Below are 4,770 nucleotides of genomic sequence, written 5' to 3'. Positions count from 1 at the left end.
TGACCATGTCCCATCAGCATTATCTATAACTAGCTAGGTTTCAAGACTGCTAAAAAGCCCGAGTCCAAGTCAAGATCTCATTGTTCAGAGTCCTAGAATCAAGAAATATGAATTTCACAGTTTTCAACTTATTCCACTTGCCAACCTCACATTTCTCACTGTCTAGATTTTTCGGTCCTTGGACTCCGGTAGTGAGATTTAGAAAGGATTTCAACTCCCTTATTGTAAGGTATTGTCCTACATATTAAAGTCTCTCTGCAGTTGAAGATACGAGAAATAAACATTTCAGATAACATATGTATTATGTGCATATAAAGGCTACGGGTTTCGCCATGTGATGAAGAAAGTTAATTTTAGGAGTGTGCTATCCACACATCCTTTTTTACTTCTCCCACACCCCTTGTTAATTTCTGTCATTTGATCTTCTTCAATTCATCCGATCCGACGGCCGAAAATTTAAAAAGTATGAGAGAAGTAAAAAGGAGTGTAGATATCACATCCCTAATTTTATTGTTGATGCGTTTGTAGGTTTAACTAGGGCTCACTCTCACGAGAAGTTCGAAATCATTCTCTACCACATTTTAGTGCTTTTTGGTGTGGCACCTGCTAGATACTCTAGTAAGTAGGGGCAGGTTCAGTTTTTTGCCGAAACCAAAAACTGAACCGAAGGTATTGTTTGGTTCAGTTCAATTGGGTTTTCCTCGGTTTTTGTTTGGTTCATTTTAACTTGTGTTTGGTTTTTTTTGGTTAGGTTTGGGGTTCGATGATCAGTCTTTTAATATGATGTCTACCCAAACTCTATTTCTAATTTTTCATCCCCAAATCCCACAACTACTTGACTGCATAGACAGTAATTTATTTTAGGTGTATGTAGCTCAGATAAAAATTTGGAAGAAACGTTCAGGTTGTATCATTGTCCATCACAGTTAAACCAAATAGAAGAATTAAACACAACCCAGAACTAGTTTCCACTAGCTAGGCTGCCCGCGCGTTGCTGCGGTGCTGCACCGTTAAATTTTTGTGAGGTAAAAACTAAGGAGAAGCAGGAAAAAAGAAAAGAAAAAAAAGAGGTGATACATTTGTTTTTCCATGTGAGGTTTTTGGGTCGATGGAATTTTTGTGTACAGAACAATGGGATCAATTAAATTTTGGTTCTTGTGTTTTAAGACCAATCCCACCTCAAAAAATAAGAGTACATTTGTATTGATACCACAATGATAAAAATGGATAAAGTTCTATACGTGGATGGTTACAGAGTTATGAGCTGACCTGGTTCATGAAGAAAAATAAGAAAAACTTAAATATTGACAAAAAAGATGAAGTTTTTCTTATGCTGTAAATGACCATATCAGTATATATTGAATAAAGGTTTTTTAGAAATGCAAAAGGGAAAAAAGTTGAAAAAGAAATTAAAGGTTGAGAGTTATCAATGTTATACCTTGAAGACGGCGAATAGATGCAGTTCTTTCAGATTGATTCCAATTTGGCTGTAGGAAACTGAAAAAAATTCAAATTGTAAACATTTTGCACCAAGGATTGAATATGGAGAGACACAAATACTGTTTCCAATGAATAAAAATGAGTGCAAATATAATCGTTTCAAATATGATAAGGGAGGAAAAATGACGGTCGACATATTGGGATATGATGATCAAATGTTAAGAACAATCGATAAAGGTGATTAATACAAAATTGTAGATGCTAGTGGTTGAGATTGAAACAGAGGTAAAACATACTGATACTAAATTTGGTTTTAAAGGTTGGTAACAATCATGGAACGATGTTGGATATGATTACAGCCCATGACGAAGTTACTTATATAATTATTTATTGGCTAACATTGCATTCATTGTATAGTTAAAGGCTCTATACGGTTTTTAGCACCAATTAAGTTTGGTTCAAATGCATAAAGAACGAAAATAAAATGTTGGGGTTAACATTAAACAAACAGTTAAAACCAAGTACATCACTTGAGAATAGATTGGGCGATCAAATTTATCCAACGAAAGATTACAAACTGAGGAAAATAGGTCGCACAAAAGCGAAAGAGAAGCGAAAAAAAATGAAAAAAAAAATAGAAAAAAAAAGGGGAAGGTAACAACAAAAGTAACAAAAAAACTAACAATACAAAATACTTGATACATTGAAAACTAAATGTCTAAACGGATTATATACCTTCAATAAACACGGGTGCTTCTTGAAAGTGAAGAAGAACGATATCAGACAGTGATATCAACCATCTGATTACAGAGACAAAATCTGCAGGATCACAAAAAGAGAATTTAAACGTAGAATTTATCTGTAAATCAAAAACTCCAAAAAGAAAAAAAAATTAAAAAAATGAGGTACATTAAGAAAAGAAACCTTACCAAGCTCAAAGCCCTGATGTCTAATCTAAATTAGAGAACACTAACCCAGAAGACAAAGTACTTTACATTTCTTAGTAAATTACTTTGTGATGGAGGCTATATATGTAAGTGATAATTTTAGTAATCTGTTGCTGAACCTCCTATCAAAACGTAATAAAGTAAAGCACACAAAAAAGGCATTGCTAAATCTTCCCAACTACCTTAACATTTTTTTCACCCACACCAGGGACATCACAAAGTAAAGGAATTGCTAGCTCAACTAATTTGTTAATGTCTTGTAAACCTTCCACTTGTTTATATGAGGATATGGCTGCAACAAAAATAAATATAGTTAAAATAAATTCAACCAATATGGCATGGGAACCATGGGAATTAATCATATGAACCGAGTCAATTTACCGAAAAACACAACACAAAATGCATCAAACCTCTAAGAAAACAGAATCAAATGAAATACAATCATTATAAAATATACCTTATATAGCTGAATAAGAGCTGTTCCACAGCGATCTAGAACATGCCGCCCCCAAACTGGGCTGGAAATCGGCCAAAAATCCGGCCACAACCCGGAAATCCTAGACGGAGAAAATTGCAGAAAATGGCAAACACTGCGAATTCTTGCCTCGATCACAACTTTGGAAACCCTGGAAACCAATTCTATTAGTTTCCACAAAAAAAAAAAATCCCCTAGGTTTAAATGGATGAAAAAGGGCCTCGCAAGCACAAACCACAGAAAATCCCTTAAAGACGAAAATCAGGAACTCTTTCCACGAAACAGAGAACAGAACACCAAAGAGAATCAGAGGATTCGAAAAAACAACGGGCAAAACGAAAAGGGAAGACCGCAAATTAGGAAAGGCACTGAAGGGACAACAACCCAAGTGGCTAGGAAGACTCTCGAAGTCGAAGGAGTAAGGATGGGCGACGCGTGGAAAACAGGGGCGAAAAGGTCTCTTCAGCGCATCAAGCAGGCGAGACAAACGGAAACAAAACACAGAAGCGAGGGCATTTCCGCCCTTTTACTATTTCTGAACAGTGCCATCATCAACTGAGTTTTAGTATATATAACTAGATAGTAATGCTCACGCGTTGTTGTGGGATTACAAATAACACGAACAATTATGTAACTTCATTATTATCAAAAATTTCCTCCAATTACTACACAATTTTATTAAACAGGGAATAAGATGATTTTCTTGTCACAAAATTAGCGTTTTCAATTTATCAAAGCAAGTGGTAATTATTAAAATGAATATGTTAACATATATGATAAAATTTAATAACCTGAATATCAACAATCAGAAACATAATTGTAAATATAAAGTTAGGTCATTTAATGGTTACAAACCATGTAAATCACCTAGACATTAAGAAACAAAAAGTAGATGAAAATTAAAAGGATTAAGTTCCTTGTAATGAGATACTCTTCTCTAAGATGAATGAAACTGAAGCCCTCGACAACAAATTGATAGCTAGGAAGAAAGGAAAAAACATGCATGAATAAAATTCTAATTTTCAACCACCCTTAATTTATAATTAAGCTAAGCAAATACAGAGCAAGCACAACACAATCACAACAATAAGAAATTTCAATAGCATTATATTTATCAATTAATCTGTACATGAATTTCAAAAAATTATGCAATTTTATAGGTCACTAAACCCAAATTACAAATTATGCAGTCAATCTCGCTACCCTTTTTATTTATTTCCTCCAATTGCATCAGAACATACTTTGAAGTCCATTCAATCAAGAAATTCAAACATATCATAAAGATGAATTCAATCCTTAATTAGCAACAACAACATGATATTAAGATACATCAGACCCCCAATAATCCATTAAATACACAAATTAAGTATAGACAGTCAAATCTCACAGACTAACCAAATGACATTAAGTAATGATCCATAATGAAGTAGCCAAAATGAAAAAAATTATGAGATATTTAGGTGATACGAAAAAAAATATGGAATACTGAGATTAAAATCTTACGCACAATTAAGTGAGTGAAAAATGAGCTGATTGTAAATTCAAACCCACCAAGGAATCAAATTGAAATCAATGACAATATACAGACCCAAGATCACCCCACTCCTGCAAAAACAAACATAAGATACTTGTTAGACATCGAAAGTTAAAAAAACAATATTGAAAGCCTTCTGGAAGCACTGCAAGACCTTTTGGAACGTCAGCATCATTATAGGTATGAAATATAACCGTTAGAATAAGGGATTAATTGTGTTGTAAGCATTGAGATGTGTAAAATTTATTTACATAAAATATATAGTAGTTGTTGACAACTCTATATACATATAAAGATTTGTTCAAAATAGAGCGATGCACCCTAAAAATTGTAGCACTTTGGCTACTGAGCAAATAGCCACCCAATCAAATTGT

The 4,770-nt window shown here is 33.8% G+C and overlaps 1 long non-coding RNA gene across 2 annotated transcripts; it reads right to left on the bottom strand.

The window, feature by feature from the left end:
- Positions 1-1,097: 1,097 nt before the first annotated feature.
- Positions 1,098-3,367, bottom strand: LOC126584822 (uncharacterized). Of its 2 annotated transcripts, none has more exons than XR_007610126.1 (5): positions 2,845-3,367; positions 2,370-2,679; positions 2,176-2,259; positions 1,439-1,497; positions 1,098-1,269 (listed from the first exon to the last, which is right to left on the bottom strand). It is a non-coding gene; the product is annotated as an uncharacterized LOC126584822 (long non-coding RNA). The 2 variants fall into 2 exon arrangements; XR_007610127.1 differs by having other exon boundaries at positions 2,570-2,679.
- Between the last annotated feature and the right edge of the window lie 1,403 nt (positions 3,368-4,770).

The sequence above is a fragment of the Malus sylvestris genome, chromosome 10 (assembly GCF_916048215.2).
Source record: "Malus sylvestris chromosome 10, drMalSylv7.2, whole genome shotgun sequence".
Classification (NCBI taxonomy): Eukaryota; Viridiplantae; Streptophyta; class Magnoliopsida; order Rosales; family Rosaceae; genus Malus; species Malus sylvestris.
The sequence above is the reverse complement of the archived record's forward strand: the minus strand, read 5'-3'. Positions and strand labels throughout refer to the sequence as shown.